Genomic DNA, 18,119 nt, shown 5'->3' on the forward strand with positions numbered 1-18,119 from the left:
TTTAGGAGTGACGAATGGGCCTCCGCCGTACGGTCCCTTAACGAGGATCTCAACAGAATACAACGTTGGTCCGAGAATAACTGTCTCGTTCTCAATCCTTCTAAGACGAAATACATGATCTTTGGATCACAATATCAGATCAACAATATTCCGCCAGACTGTCAGGTTACGTTGGGGTCCGAAGTCGTTGAGCGGGTTTACGAAGCCAAAAACTTGGGATTACTACTCGAACCAAGTTTACGCTACGAAAAGCATATTTCGGGAGTCGTACGCAACTGCTTCTACAGATTAAAAGTGTTGTACAAAGTTCGGAGGTATCTAAGTGAACGGCTTCGTATCCAACTAGTGGAGGCGCTGGTGTTATCGAAATTAAATTATTCAGACACAGTGTACGGACCTCGTTTATATGCTAGGACTGAAAAACTCATCCAACGGGTACAAAATGCATGTGCTAGATTTTGCTTCTCGATACCACCGCGAAATCACGTTACGTCATTCCTAAATGAGCATAACATGTTAAAAATCACTTATCGCAGAAAACTTCACTTAGCGTGCTTGCTCTTTGAGATTATAAACACAGAAGCTCCAAAATACCTGAGCAATAAACTGATTTTTACAAGGAGCAGGGGCTCCGAACCGGGGCGACGTTTTCCGCAATTGTGCACCCAACGTCACAAGTCCGCCGCGTTCCGTGGTAGCTTTCGGTATGCGGCAACAAAGTGTTGGAACAACATCCCGCCGCCTATTAAGAGCGCACGCACCAAAATCACATTTAAAAGTAAATTGAGATCGTTTTTGATGAAAATTCAAAAAGAGTTGTGAATGCGTAATCAGACCTACAGACCCCTCATTTGTTTTTCAGCAATGATTGGAAGATTCCCCGATTATTATTTTTTCCCCTTTCCAAATTATACTTTATTTTACTCTCAACCTAACCTAAATTCGTAATTATACACCTTTTTTTTAAGAATCACTTTTTACCTATACATGTATGAAAATTAACAATTATTTACTGCTGTAACTGACGCACTGACGTACAGGCTTTTACAGAATATCAGCGCTTATTTCTGAAAAGTAATAAGCACAATGCTGAGTAAAGGCCTTGTCCATTCAGCATTGCAAACCTAGTAGGAACTTTAATTTTTTATACTTGTTAATATGTACATGCCTGTTGCTTTTTTATATATATAGTTTTGTGTTTTTCCCTCCCTTCTGCATGTTTGTTATTTTTTTTTTTTATATTACATTATTATTGTTTTCTTTCCAATTATTGTTTGCTTTCTGAATGGATTAAATGAGTTTATTATTATTATTATTATTATTATTATTAAATGGGGTTCGCTTCCGCGTCTGTGCTACGGGTGCTCGGCGCTTCGAAATCATGGGAGTAGACAGCGGTACTCAAGCCGATGCACTTGCTGAAAAACTGGCCCAGATTTTCAACCGCGATACAGTCCGCGTATCCAGACCAGTTAAGATGACGGAAGTTAAAATCTCCGGTCTGGACGACTCAATTTCCGTTGATGAAGTACTCGACGCGGTCGCAGAGGCAGGGGGCTGCCCCAAAGACAGCCTGAAAAGCAGTGGTGTGGTCAAGGATACCTTCGGCGTGGGACACTCTTGGGTGGAATGCCCGATAGCAGCCGCAAAACGAGTGGCTGCAGCAGGACGCCTCTCTTTCTCGTGGGTGTCGGCCTCGATAAAGCTTCTGGAGCCTAGACCTCTACGCTGCTATAGATGCTTACAAAAGGGGCACGTCAGAGCACAATGCTGTGCAGACGTCGACAGAAGCCAGGAGTGCTTCCGCTGCGGAACAGTTGGCCATAAGTACAGGGAGTGCTCGGCTAAGCCGCACTGCTCCATCTGTGCTGCAGCCAAGAAACCAGCAGATCATCAACTGGGCGGCAAGGCCTGCTCTACACCAGCCCCCAAAATCATTAGACGAAAGACTGTACCTCCGGTACAGTCAGCTCACCAAGCACCAGCAGAAGTTGCCATGGAGACGGATCAGGCTTCAAACAAATATGGCTCTGCAGGTACTTCAAGCCAATATTAATCACTGTGCACGGGCTCAAGACCTGCTTCTACAGAGCATGGCTGAGTGGTCGTCACACGTGGCCGTGGTGGCGGAACCATATTTAATTCCCAACAGAGACAATTGGACAGGTGACGAGGAAGAGTTGGTGGCCTTGGTATTATCTAGGACCTCCGGATCCTTGACATTCGGAAATGTCAAAAAAGGCCGCGGATGTGTTGTGGCCAGCGTAGGAGGAATTCTGATGGTTGGTGTGTATTGTCCCCCCAGGAAAAGTCTTTCTGACTTCGAGGACCTTCTTAGCCAGATCGGGACCCTAGTCGGTGGCAATTCTCGGTTCGTGTTAATAGCTGGCGACTTCAACGCCAAAAACGTAGCCTGGGGATGCCCAACAACGGATGCACGAGGGGCAGTACTCGAAGAATGGGCCTTAACGGAGGGACTCTGCTTACTAAATCAGGGCTCGCGCCCGACCTGCGTCCGGCCGCAGGGTAGCTCCATCGTGGACCTTTCGTTCGCCAGTCCTGCTATAGCTCGCCGGGTATACGGATGGAAAGTCTTGGAAAATGTGGAGACGATGTCAGATCACCTTTACATCCGTTTCCACATATCGGAGTCATCTGTGGTTCCAGCTCGCCCGGGATCCCGGTTGATGAACGATAGTAGCCCACGGTGGGTGGTAAAGCGCATCAATAAGGACATCCACACCGAGGCCAGTCAGGTTGAAAACTGGATGCCTCTGGATAGCGTAGTAAGCGTTGATGAGGGGGCTTATGCGCTACGCCAATCAATAACCCGCGTCTGTAACGCGTCAATGCCGAGGCAAGGTCCCCAACCGCCGAAAAAGCAAGTATACTGGTGGTCAGTCGAAATCGCGGAACTACGCACTGCGTGCGTCACCGCCAGGCGCCAATATCAAAGAGTACGACGAAGGAGACGACGTGACGAAGCGACGGAGTTACTTCTGAGGAATGCCTATACGGCCACAAGACGCACCTTGTGCCTCGCTATAAGCGAAGCAAAAGAGAGTGCGCGGGAAGAGATGATCGAGTCTCTGAATCGTGACCCATGGGGCCGCCCATATCGAATGGTGAGAGGAAAACTGCGATCACGGACATCCCCCCTGACGCAGTCTCTCCACCCTCAAGTGGTTACAGAAGTTGTGAGAGGTCTCTTCCCCCAAAAGGAACATCACAATCCACCTACCATGTCCACCTCCGCAAGGAGCGAGACGACTGGGGTTGTTGAGGACATTCCGCCGATAACCTCGGGCGAGTTTGGCGCTGCGATCCGTAGGCTAAACGCCAAGAAGACGGCTCCAGGCCCGGATGGCATACCTGGTCGTGCATGGGTATTAGCCGCGGACGCATATGAGGAAAGAGTTCTCGAGCTTATGAATGCCTGCCTTTCCCAAGGACGATTCCCCCAATTGTGGAAAAATGGAACGCTTGTCCTTCTTAGGAAGGAAGGCCGACCCGAGAACGCTCCTTCAGGATACCGCCCGATTGTTTTACTTGATGAGGTGGCGAAGATGTTTGAACACATCGTAGCCAAACGTCTAACCAATCATATGACGGGAAGCGGTCCAGACCTTGATGACAGTCAGTTTGGCTTTAGAGCGGGGAGGTCCACTGTGGACGCTATAGTGAGGGTAAAAAAGATAGCGGAGGAAGCAGCTGCCCAAGGTGAGATCGTCTTGGCGGTATCCTTGGATATCGCCAATGCCTTCAACACCTTGCCCTGGAGTTGCATTAGGGAAGCACTCCGCTATCATCGAGTGCCAGGATACCTCCAACGCATAGTGGCTGACTATCTATCGGGAAGATCGATCTCGTATAGAAGTCGAAACGAGTGGTGCAATTACACGGTGACTTGTGGTGTTCCTCAGGGGTCGGTCCTCGGACCGTTACTATGGAACGTTGGATATGATTGGGTGTTGCGTGGGGATTTCCTTAATGGAATAAACGCCACCTGCTATGCTGATGACACCTTGGTAACGGCGAGGGGGAAAACTCATCGGGAGTGCATAATCTTGGCCACTGCTGGAGTGGCTCAGGTAGTAAACCGAATCCGTAGGCTGGGTCTAGAGGTGGCCCTTAGTAAATCCGAGGCTTTATGGTTCCATGGACCTCGAAAGAGGCCACCTCCTGGGCTAAACATAACAGTCGGCGGAGTATGCATTGGCATTAAACGTCAAATGAAGTATTTGGGACTCACGCTCGACGGACGATGGACCTTTGAGGCACATTTTCAGGAGTTGGTGCCCAAGTTGTTGCGGACGGCGGCTGCTCTTAGCAGCTTACTTTCAAACGTTAATGGCCCTAAGTCAGCCTGTCGACGCCTGTACTTGGGCGTTGTGCGCTCAATGGCTTTATATGGGGCACCGGTGTGGAGCGGCGCCCTGAACGGGCGTACGGTCGCCCTGTTAAAGCGGCCGCAGAGAGTGATGGCCATCAGGGTTATCCGAGGATATCGCACGGTGTCCTATGAGGCGGCCTGCGTCCTGGCGGGATCCCTGCCATGGCTACTAGAAGCAGAGATTATTGCGGCGGTCTTCGTCTGGCGGAGCACTTGGCATGCGGAAAACGGTTCTCCACCCCTAAAGAAAGAAGTTGAAATGGTGAGGGAAGCAAAGCGGGAATCAGCTGTTGCCAAATGGCAACGCCAACTTCTACAGCCGAATTCCGGCATCAGGACCATCGAGGCATTTCGTCCTGTTCTTAGGCAGTGGATGGACAGGATACACGGGGTGCTCACCTTCCGGTTAACACAGGTGCTCTCGGATCATGGATGCTTCGGCAAATACCTGCACCGGATCGGGAGGGAGCCGTCCGCGGAGTGTCACCACTGTGACGGCTGTCTAGTGGACTCCGCCCAGCACACGCTGGAGGAGTGTCCTGCGTGGGCAGTAGAGCGCCAGGATCTTATAGCCAATGTGGGCAATGATTTATCTTTACCGGCTATTGTCAGCAGAATGGTCGAAGCTGACCAAGCATGGCAGGCAGTACAAAAATTTTCTGAAGTGACCATGTCTCGTAAAGAGGAAGCGGAGAGGATAAGGGAAATAAACTCCCGCAATCCCATCCGCAGAAGTCGCATGGGGAGAAGAAGACGGGCGTACGCCCAAAACCTTCCCCCCTAGCATGACTCGAGTGGCGGGTTAGGGGAAGTCCGCCACTCAGAATGAGTAGAAGAGGGCGCGTACGGGTTCCCGCGCGCAAAAAGAGGCTTACAGTAAGAGGAGGCTGAGCCAATCACCACCGGGACGTGTTGAAGAATACATTAGTGTCCCCTCGCCCCGGTGCATGGTGAGGTAGAGGGAACCAGAGGGGTTTAGTGGGTATGCTCCCTTTCTTCCTGTCCCACTCGGGGCCAGGAACGGGGAGGAGTCCCACATACCCACGCGCCTTTCCCCAAGGCTCGTGGTATGCGTAACCGCATTCCCCTCTCAAAAAAAAAAAAAAAAAAAAAAAAAGCGTTAAAAAGACAGACGAACATTCGTCGAAACTTCAAAAATAATCATCTCTTGTTTTGAACTGGAAAAGGTGTTTGTTAATAACTACAATATTTTAGAGTTATTAAATGGTTGGTCTTTTAGAGATCTATATCTACGAGTATATTCAGATAGATCGTACTCCAACCAGATCTTATTCCAGTTAGAGGTATACTGTTTTAAATCAGTTTGGCATTGTTAACCTTTCAATTCCCTTTGATTACTTTTTAAAAATAACGTAATTATAAGAACGCACGATGTTTACTTGAAAGCGGGAAGTCGATACTGCAGTTGGAAATAGTTCTCATGACTCAACCGAAACCAATCAATATATCGTTGGAAATGCACTTCTGAGTATCTTAATATATATATTTCTTGTGTGCGTGTGTATGTGACTGAACTCCTCCTAAACGACTGGACCAATTTTGATGAAATTTTTTGTGTGTGTTCGTGGAGATTCGAGAATGGTTTAGATTTACAGTTTTTTTTTTTTTTTTTTTTAATTCCGCGCGGACGGAGTCGCGACCGACAGCTAGTATTGTATAAATTCCTGTGTAACATTTTAATGCTTCTCAACATTAAACAACTATCTTTTCTAAAACAGACTTGATCTATCAAGATAGCATTTTGTATCAGAAATCCTAGCACGAGAATCGCCTTTGTATTGTCATCAATTATGTCAAAATTACAATGAGATTTGTTGTAGGTACTTAACGACCGATAATGCTGCACAAATTTTTATATAAATTTTGTCGTCGACCAAACGATTGCTATTGTCACAAATATTTGTGCTAGGCCCATCGATGAAATTCATTTTGAAACACTATATTTTTCAAAAAGAGATTTCTAAATGGTCTGTTCATTACGATATCATAGCTCCCCATTTTGAAATCTTACTAATATTATGAATGCGAACATTTAGATGGATGGATGGATGTGTGTTTGGTAGGTATATCCAGAACGTCACAATGGATCTTGATGAAATTTGGCACAGACGTAGAACATAATCTGGAAGAACACAGGCTACTTATTAAGTTTATTTTAAATCCGCGCAGACGGAGACCCGAGCGACAGCTAGTATAAAAATAAACAAAAAAAAACGTCTGCTGGTTTGTCGTCGTGCGTTTTAATTTTACGACCATTACATTCCTCGAGTAAGTTCCGTGGAACTGGTTTGGGTCTGAATATTCATATTTCACTGCGGACTGCAACAGCTTGCGAAAGATTATCCAGGAAATACTACATCGATATTATAAATCACACATAACAAGTACTTGGCATGTTTATTATTAGCTCATTGAATTACTCGTATCGAATCATATCAACAAAGAGTTAAATAACTTATCCTTTATTTCTAATCTAATCTTACTAATATTATAAATGCGAATGTTTAGATGTATGGATAGATGGATGGATGGATGTTTGTTTGAAGATGTCTCCGAAACGGCTCAACGGATCATGTTAAAAATTGGCACAGATGTAGAACATAGTCTGGAAGAACACATAGGCTACTAAGTACGTTTTTTTTAATTCCGCCCGGACGGAGTCGCGGGCGACAACTAGTATTATACATAATCCTCACAATACAAAGCATATTTTACGCTTAAATTCGTAAATGTTTCATGAAAGGTTACATTAGCTATTCGAATTATATTTTTTTTTTATCACAAAATTATATTTCCCGCGAAAATATGAAATAGTATAATGGCCGCCATGTATGAAACCTGTCGTGGCTTTGTTTACAAAATTCAAGCATTAATCGAGCTTGTTACTATCAGCTAATTACTTAATTTCAAATCAAACCTGTTAAAAACGATTTCATTCGAAATTCAAATGAAATAAACATTACTCATATTATTACATTGAAAGCACTTCCGTTCTCATCAAGCTAAAGATATCCCGACATAAATCGCTTCGCCGGACCCTAACATCTTTTATCTAATCTAGACAAATAACGCCGTTGAATTGGCATATCGGAAATTCGCATCCTTATAAAGTTGAACGTAGAATAAAATGAACCTTATTTCATTCATTCAAGGAGCTAGATTCCCTTGATTTGCCTGGTAAGGATTCATTGAGAACAGAATATGCTTTATTCTAACGCTAATAAGGTTGATATTTTTCGTTATGAGCGGATCGATTAGATCCCAAGGCGCAAAGTAGATGGGGACTGTTGATGTAAGAGTTGGGAGGCCGAGATAAGGAAAGGTCATTGAACCCTGGAATCTTTTTATATGCTGATTTCATTTTGATTCAATAAAGTTTTATTGTTCTGGGACATTTTCAGTACAAGCTTCATAACTGCTATGGAGATTTTTTATGAAGCAAGTTTATTCGTCTGTGGAGACGAGCTTGAATAATCTTCCGAAAACTGAATATATTACAGCAAACAATAAAATAGAAGTCTGATAAGATTTTAAGATCAATTTATAAGCAAAGAAAGCTTAATAAAAATACTTTACTAAAACAATACAGCACTAAACAACTCTCTAAAAATTACAATTTTTGTTTAAACTGTCTCTTTGTGGCGCCTTACTTTTTTAGCCTCATGTTTACACATGCCACTTAACTTTTTGACAACACTCAATGCCCCCATGTTAAACAAAGTACCGGCATATTAAAACTGAGCGGTCATTAATAGATCCACCCCTCTACCCATATTACCATATTACTTGTCGATGCAACTACTCTAAATTTTGACTCTTTCTTTCTAATAATATTGTACGTGATGTGAATACATGAAAAACTAGTTCCAAGAATTACGAAGTAATCACTAACGCCTCACAGGATTCGGTGAACACCATATAATATTGTAATCTGTAAAACCTAATTTTATCCATATATCCATCCTAAAAATTATATGTTTTATTTAATAAGGATATACCCACAAACAGTCGAAAACGTAGAAAAAAAATAGAAGTTCATTTGATGATAAACTTGTAGAGGCGGACCCTCGTCTCGTTTGAATCACTTCCCATCTCACGACATGGACCAAAATAGAGCGGAACAGACGCTCCCTACTGATTGTATACAAGCGACCGTCTAACTCACAGCACAATTAGTTTTTTTTTTATATCAAAATATTAGCTAATTTATGTTTATTTACTAATAATTCTTGTAACCATTCCAAGTAAGTTATGTGATAGCATATTTCTCATGACAGTAATCGAATGTTGGGATTCGAACAGTTATTGAAATAGGTAAAACAAATGAGTACTATAAGACCAGTGTAGAAAGAACTCTAGTTGTCGGGTTTCTATTTTCGAGAGCACCGCGCCAACGGGGAGGCGATGCGAGAGGGGTCGCGAGAGGGGGTGCTCTGGTCCAAGAGTGTTCCGGGCGGTGGCGCAGGGCGCAGCCTCCGCAGTATCGAGCGGCCGCGCCCCGCCAGCCACGTGCTCCATTCACCCGCCACAACCACGTTAAATCGATATAATAGTTTCGCTAAGGAAATTCCTATACTAAGGAATGCTACGATTTTAAAAATAGTACTCTGAAGTTATTCATGATAAAACACGAATGAGTTGTGAAGAAGCAAAATCGACTACAAATTGTACCAACCCTATTGAGTTTGTTAGGTATGTTTCAAACCAATAAAGAAACAAGATCATGTATTTTTTGGGAAAAAAAATGTATGCCAACACAACATACTACAATTGTTATCCTATTATATTAAAAGTACGTGCCGGTCGTCTTTATTTTCCGACCGAGGTTCAGCGTAGAGCAACTTCTACATAAAAGAGAAAAACGTTTAGTTTCAAAACGAGACTTTTTTTCTAGTGCGGTTAAATAGATTTTACCTACAGCAAAAAAAAAAAACTGCACTGAATTTATCTTCATTTATTTTTCTTGGCACCGCACCATACACACAACAGATAAAAATTGGCACATGTTTTTACTAGCATTATGACCCATTTATATGCAGTCTAGCAACTCAACGTATTTAGGATATTACTTTATCTACTACTAGCTTTTACCCTCCGTCCGTGCGGAAAAAAATAATAGAAAACGGGGTAAAAATTATCCTATGTCCGTTTCCTGGTTCTAAGCTACCTGCCCACCAATTTTCAGTCAAATCGATTCAGCCGTTCTTGAGTTATAAATAGTGTAACTAACACGACTTTCTTTTATATATATTCTAGCTTTTACCCGCGACTCCGTCCGCGCGAAATAAAAAATAGAAAACGGGGTAAAAATTATCCTATGTCCGTTTCCTGGTTCTTAACTACCTGCCCACCAATTTTCAGTCAAATCGATTCAGCTGTTCTTGAGTTATAAATAGTGTAACTAACACGACTTTCTTTTATATATATAGATATAGATATATATATAGATTTTATTATTTTACTTGATTACCCCTAAATAAACCAAAGATTCTCTGAAAATCAGTTGAAGTTCTATTTCTGTCATTAAATTAAAATACATTTAGAACAGACAGCGTACATATTAACAAACTTTTTCAAATATGAAGAGAACACTCTATATATCATATTCCGTAACATATGAATGCTAAAAAACCTTCATCTCTTACACAAACCTAAACAAACACAACTTTCGAACCCGTTAATACCTAGCATAAGTATTATACGTCGAGGCCCAATCGACACCTCGACATGTAATAACTCTGAAAGGACATTCGTGTAACGAGCCTAGGGGCACGGGGATCATGAACTAGACGGGGAATAGAGACATTTAGATAATTTACTGTTGGAATTATTTCGAGTGCTTCGTGCAAGATATTATGGTGAGCAAATACGTAATCAAAAAAAACATAATTAAGAAACTACTAATTAAATTATACATAGATATTAACAGCTGTTTTTAGTAGTGTTTGAGCAAAAAAAAAGTTTATTTCATCATGTCCTCTCTTTATATTATTGAATGTCTTTATATCCAACATACAAGTATGTTTGCACATTCACATTGCATTGAAGCGTAACATCAAATCTGATAAAGCTATGAGCCGGCGGCCGACACCGTGCGCTATATTGGCCGATAAACAAATTGGAGTAGATTGATGCGCGATGCGCGCCGGACCGTTCGCGTATTGAATTCTATTGGATTTATTGGACGCAGCGCCAGCCAGCGCTACGTGCGGTTAATAAACTGACCTCTATGACGTCAGTGCACACTTCGAATTAACGTAGTCTTAATTTACGTTGATATATTTTATAGAGTTTTGCACTGAATAGGTTACTAGGATATGGTACTAATGTCGGATTATAACTAGGCAACTTTAGTATTTACTATAATTATTAAACAGCAAATTACAAAAGACCTGGAATACAAAATTTTATCCCTTCCGTTTAAATGAAACAAAATCGCCAACCTTCGCTAGTCGAAGAGGCACTTCAAGAAGAAGAAGATCCCCCGAAACATTACAAAAGCCGACGAATAATGGTAGTGTTTCCCCTAAAACTAAACTAAGACTCTACAATGTTTCGATTATATTCAGGTGGACTAAACTTGGCTTGGAGCATTATCTAAAACAAACAACAACCAAAATGTATTATTGTTTGCAAAATAGTTCGCGTATACACGTCTAGTTTGCTATCGTCTTATTTCTAGTTAGTTCCGACAATCAAAATTATAGCGTTGTTAATTTTGTGTTAAAATTTATCTCTACCAAATGAACACCGCTTATTTACAGACTAACTATTAAATTTTCGACATTGTCCAAAGAAACAATGTCAAAGTTTTTTAGACACTCCAATTACATTGCAAAAAAAAGACTAAGACGTAAAACAAAAAGTATGAATCGAAGACGTAATCTGTTCGGTATATTAAAAGAGACTGCAAGTCGCACACCACGACAGACGGCCGAACGAATTGAAATACTTGAAATGTAAAACTTTACACTTGGACTGTACGAGCTACGAAAACTGCGAGTTACGTAACATGATATTCATAGCCTGACGTGACGTAAATTTAGGCTACAATTCATATTGATAACATAATAAGATTTATAGCTATTTTAGAACAACTTCTACTACATATTCCATATGCTAAATTACAATGGTGAATTTCTTATTTATTTAATTTTTAGTTAAGAACCTCATAGAGGCAGGAGATTTGAGTTAAGACCGTTAGGATGCAGGACCTGATGATAACTCTGTAGCACAGAGCTATCCCTAGTATGGATGCCAGTCTCTTGAGTAATAATTTTTAATATAACGGCTTTTAATTATTTACATTCTGAATCATGAATTATAACTGGCAGCAATCAAAATTTATCAATTTATAAATAACATCTAACTCATTTCTAAATCAAGAAGTTTTAAAATTAAATCACTTATGAAGTAAATCACTTCATGTCTTCCTTGTCATAAAATATTATGTAACTTTTTAACAAATGGTAGCAAGAATTAGAATTTCCAAATAGTACCGAACACGATTCTGCCATAGTAGTTGAAAAGTTTCGTAGTTTCGTGGCATATTTATAGGCTACGACCGAACCAAGAATTCGATGCATTTCAAATGTGTATATGAATGATTTATGTTACGCCTTTCTCTACAAAATTGTCTAGGACATTAGAATTTTATAAACTAAATATTTCTTACAAGTGAAAATAAAATGTTTTCCATCGCCATGTGTTTCGGCAGTGGAAACTTACGGTAAGACAACATAGTTTTATTCACAAATTATCAGCATTACTCAATAGGTCGAAAACCAATACACAATTTCTTAGTAAAACAACTTATAGTTACGGGAAGGAAGATGTTTACTCATGATGTCATATTTGGTGGTCAACCGCAGTAAACAATTAATTTAATAAAATATTTAATTCCCAATAAAATAATTAATCATAACGTTTGACGTCCGTATAATTAGGAAAAATATTTATGCAATGATTCAATATAGTGACAAAGAAAAAAACCAGTAACAATAAAATGTCTTTTTAGCCGTCTTCAAAAAGAAGGAGGTTATCAATTCGACTGATTTTTTTTTATGTGTGTTACCGCGAATCCGCCCCTGGTAGTCCGATTTTGATAAAAATTATTTTAATCGAAAGGAAGTGCTTGCAGATGGGTCCCATTTTTTTGTTTTTTTTTTTTTATTGCTTACTTCCTTTACTGATTACTATGTCGGGTTAGGCATAAAAAAAACGGAGACGAAATCAGGCACCCGAGACTTGATTTTGCTGACAAATTTTGAACCCTAGCTCATTCAATCGGCGACAGACAATTGCGGTGGCTTTGTGTAGGGTTAGTAAATGAGCTGTGACCATAATAATAATCTACCGCAATGAATCACAGCGAGAGGACACGGATCAATTAACTCAATTCGGCCGACAGGGCATATCGGTTGAACGGCGAGCGTTGCAATAAAAACGCGTTCCACTACCCGCCGGCCAGCGCCAGATAAACTTGTTAAGCTTCGAACTACACAATGGAAACTATTCAGGCGTAACTGCCGCAATGAATAAAATTTCATGTCGCCAATCGATAGATGCAACTGTTATCCATGTTTTGTCAAGCCTACAATACTTAAACATGACATGGAATGGATTCTTCCTTACCAGCCGATTTCATCGGTCGTCTATCGATCTTTCGTGTGCTAAAATACCTTCTGTCAAAAGTTGTTTTCACAAAAACATGACAAACAGAACTACAGTCGAAATTTAACAGCAGCGGTAACCTACATTTGTAGCTAAAAAACTAAAAAAGCTTACTTCATTTGTGTTTAACGTATATATGCATTGTTACTGCAAAGCGCATGCTGCAATCATTCTCTCAGTTTTCAAAAGCAGAGGAAATTGGGTCGCATAAAACATGGCGACACACTGCCACAATTACGCTATAGCGTTCTAACAAATATAAATGACCGCCTTTTGTTTTGTGTCGTACTATTTAATTAAGTGCTGTAAAATAATAATTAAAAAAAAATTGGAAAAAATGCAACGCTTTTACGAGGTCGATTGCGTAATGTACAATACTCAAAAATATTACATATACTATTAAAAAACAGTTTCACAAATGAGAGCCACTTAATTTAGGAATAACAATTGAAGTGTAACAAGACACATTTTCATGTTACAAATAATATTAATCTAAACAAATGAAGCATTTATATGATGAGTTTTTTTATGAAAGGTTCCCATTACCGATTCAAAATTTTCAAACATTTACATCGGACATCCATTACAGATGTAAAATATCCATAAATTTCTATATTATCTGTGTAAGTAATCTCAGAGGCGAGTAACTATAAACAAACGGAAGTGTCCGTCGTTTTGGAATACACATTTATTATATGTATTACTTCTATTCGAACACATCGCCATGCAACATACAAAATATCATTGATAGTCACCACACCAATTTATATGGTAGGAAAACATTTAACATTATTTTCTGGAATAATAGACTCATTAAGTTTAGTGTCGTTCTCTTATTTTTCGTTTCTACACAAACAATGTGAATATTTAAACTTACAGTAAGGTTATTTTTTATCAGTGACTAGCTTTTAGCCGCGACTCCGTCCGCACGGAATAAAAAAAATTCACACAAGATAAAAAAGTTCCTACGTCCGTCTCCTAGTTATAAGCTACCTCCCCATAAATTTTCAGCTAAATAAGTTTGACCAATCTTGAGTTATAAATAGTGTAACTAACACGACTTTTATATATATATATATATATATAGATAGATGACAATTAGTGATGCAACGGAAGTGTCTCACCGGAACCAGAAACGGAAACAGATGTCAAAAATAAATTTTAGCAGAAACGGAAACGGAAACGGATGCGGAAACAGAAGTGTAAATAATAAAAAAAAAAACATATTTACAAATTTTTTTTTTTGTAAAAACAGTTTGTATTCGTTTTTAATTTATTAAGGCATTGGATATCGGTGTCCTTTAGCCTTCAATGTATGTATTTTTACTGTGCTGCAATAAGTTAAAATACTTTTTTTTTAAATTTATTTTCAGAGAACAAAATTACACTATTTACAAATAAATGTTCGCCAAACCACTCGTGTTGACAAACGACAAATGTATTTTTTTATTAATACATTCACTGCTGACCACTCGGATCCGAGTGAAACTGATTGTTTCAAACAGCAGCAGAAAATATTACGCGCTTAAATTCACGAAAAAGTACGTAAACAAACAAATGCGACAAGTGCCGAAAGGCCGCGCACGGACTGCGCGTCTCGCGCCGCTCATTTGGATCTCTCAGCCGTCGTAAAGTTCCGTTTTATCTCCGTTATAAAAGTTGCGGAAACAGAAGCAGAAACGGATGTTGAAAAGCACGCGGAACTTCCGCACTTGCGGAAACGGAAACAGACATCCGTTGCATCACTAATGACAATGATTGGTGAATGGTAGAAAAATGGTAGGTTATACAACCAAACAAGAATTCATTACTATAAAAATAATACTTTTTCGTAATCCGATGCATAATACTAGTTTTATCTATAAACGTTTTAGAAGTATGCAACCATAGTAATCTGTCAAAAAATAAGAGAAGTAACATGATAGATCTTTACACAATCCCTTCGTTTTTTAATTTGATGGTAGCCCTACTAATACGACACGTGTGGACTTATTTGGCCGGCTCTAAATACGGAAATGCCTCGATTCAATGCAGCCGACGTCCGGGGTTATATTAGGCGTAGACATGAAGTATTGTCTATGATTCGGACAAGATGGCTTCCTGTACTGTTAAGGCGACAGAACTTACAAATGTGTACGACGATAAACGAATCGGTAGGTACGTAACTGGCCACTAAAATATCGTTAATTGCCGGAAGATTTTATTACATGTAGCATTACATTGTAGTTTTATTACTCCCACTTCATTTTAAAATATAATTTACTAGCTTTTACCCGCGACTCCGTCCGCGCGGAATAAAAAAAATAGAAAACGGGGTAAATTATCCTATGTCCGTTTCCTGGTTCTAAGCTACCTGCCCACCAATTTTCAGTCAAATCGATTCAGCCGTTCTTGAGTTATAAATAGTGTAACACGACTTTCTTTTATATATATAGAACTAGCTTTTACCCGCGACTCCGTCCGCGCGGAATAAAAAATAGAAAACGGGGTAAAAATGATCCTATGTCCGTTTCCTGGTTCTAAGCTACCTGCCCACCAATTTTCAGTCAAATCGATTCAGCCGTTCTTGAGTTATAAATAGTGTAACTAACACGACTTTCTTTTACATATATAGATTTTTAAATAGTAAGAAAATAACCGTGATTTTCCACTACCGAAAAACCTGTAGAAAAGCATGTTACCTCTGTCATAAGAGTAAAAGAAGGAAGACAATATATTTAGTACAATTTGTAACACGCGATAAGTACTAGATCAGTTACAATGTAGCTATTATTACATTTGATACAATAAAATAACGGATTATTATTGGTCGACGGATGTTTGGTAACTGTATCACAAACATTGTCAAACAATAACAGCACTTTATATTCTTGTCACGTACCCACTACCGGTGCTTATCGGAAGGAGCAAAAATATACTCAGAAGCAATTTAATTAAACACAACTATAAACTTGGACAGACTGCAAATGAAGATAAGCTGACATTGGCTGTTTTTGTTTTCATTAAAAAATTGAAGTACATTATTTTTTTTATTCTATGTTACTTTTAAATATATTCTGTTTTTTACTCATCAAAAGAAACGGCAGGAAAAAAGTTAATGTATACATATATTAGTGATCAAAACCGCAGTACGTACTTTTTTTTTGCCATGTGCAACTTGTAACCTCTAAAACTATAAAAAAATACTGTAGATGACTATGTACTTAGATCCTATACAAGTTTGGTCATACTGATTTAATGTTATAATACACTAGCTTGTCGCCCGCGACACCGTCTACGCGGAGTTAAAAAACTGAATTAGTAGCCTATTGGCTCTTCCAAGCTATGTTCTACATCAGTGCCAAATTTCATCAAGATCTGTTGGGCTGTTCCGGAGATACCTTTTAACAAAAATCCATCCATCCATCTAAACATTCATCCATTTATAACACATTCAATCAATTATCATCTCAAGCTTATAAGTATATACATGAAATAAAAGCTATAGAAGACATTCCTAATGAAATGATCTCCAGTTACCTAGAAAACGTAGCATCTATTGTGAGATTCATTGTTGAGATTCGAAGCCGCGGCCGCGTCGCTAACGAAGCAACGTAATACCCGTGTAACGTCTGGCGTAATGCGATCACAGCAATTATACGCTCTAAACATTTTATATCTCAATTGTGTCGCGGATTCACCGCTAATTCAATCAGATCAGCAATTAACATGCCACTGAGCAGCTCGTGAAGTACAAACACGTAGAGTTTTGTACAGAATTATAGGCCTAATAAACCTAATATAGTAGTAAACCATTCTAGTAGTAGTAACCAACTAGTAAAACCATTCTAATGAAAAAAATTAAATTAAATTAAATTTGACTTTTATTTTCAAAATTAACATCAAGATCGCTGTAAAATATACTTCATGCACAAAAAGAACTGCGAATTAATTTGTTACAAGGCGTTCGCCGATATGCCTAAACAGCATAACTACAATCGCCTTGACACTTCGTCTACGTCGCTTTTAGAGGCAACGAAACAATAAAGCATTCACTTTAGGTAACTGATCAAAATTTTTAATTGTATTGAGCGGAATCGTTCCAGGCTGCACAGATAATCGAAGCATGAACTGTGTAGCATTTGCTAAATTTATTCATGCTTTGACATCATCTATCTAGCAAGAATTTTTTTGTTGAAATAGGTGACCTAGCTTAACGTAATTCACACCTTAAATTTCACTGATAACTGTACATTTTTTTATTTTACGTGCCAATTACATAATTATGACTAAGTAAAATAATCGGTTCCCAACTTATCAATGCAAGGGTTGGCCGGACGCCCCGCCTACACGACTGATAACCCGATAAGAGACGAATCAACACAGGGCATTGTTACGGTTCACCAGGACATAGACAATAAAATAACTGTCTGCAATTGAGGCTACATACAATTCTCCGTATCATGAAAACAATAAAGACGAAATATTATCTTGATTAATAATTATTACTACAATTGCAGTTAGACGAATACATTGTTGGATATTTATTAGTATTGAACTTTAGTCCAATAAAATCTGATTTCTAGATGGAGCCAGTGCGAATAAAAACAATAAAAATAAAGATTCTTTAATGCATACTTAGATGATTACAGCATCAGTATCGCCTTGGCTCCTTAACTAGGTTCACCTGTATTTAAGGAGCCAATGACTTCCCTTTCTATTGTATTAAACAAAATAGTCAACAAATGTAGCAATTAAAGTGGAAATTAAATTAATTTAAAGTCATAAGTAGAAGAAAAAAAAGAAACAAACAGGATGTGTAGGTATGTATGTATGGTCAGACCCGCGTGTGTGTGCACGTGTGTTTGTGTTGGGGGGAGGGGGGGTGTTTGTGTGAGTGTTTGGGTGTGTGGATTTGTGTATTTGTGGGTGCAAGTCCATCGTGAACCTAAATAATTTCTATCAACTTTTTTCACTTATTTTCTTGTGAATAACAGTTACCATCGAATTCATCTAAACTAATAAACTAAGATCAAATGCGGCGCGACCGCCA

The 18,119-nt window shown here is 39.5% G+C and overlaps 1 protein-coding gene across 1 annotated transcript in view; it reads right to left on the reverse strand.

Moving 5' to 3' along the window:
* The window catches only part of LOC106707985 (protein tweety), a 62,161-nt gene that overhangs the window by 37,004 nt on the left and 7,038 nt on the right, over positions 1-18,119 (reverse strand). The gene's annotated exons all lie outside the window — the stretch shown is intronic.

The sequence above is a fragment of the Papilio machaon genome, chromosome 10, assembly GCF_912999745.1.
Source record: "Papilio machaon chromosome 10, ilPapMach1.1, whole genome shotgun sequence".
Lineage (NCBI taxonomy): Eukaryota > Metazoa > Arthropoda > Insecta > Lepidoptera > Papilionidae > Papilio > Papilio machaon.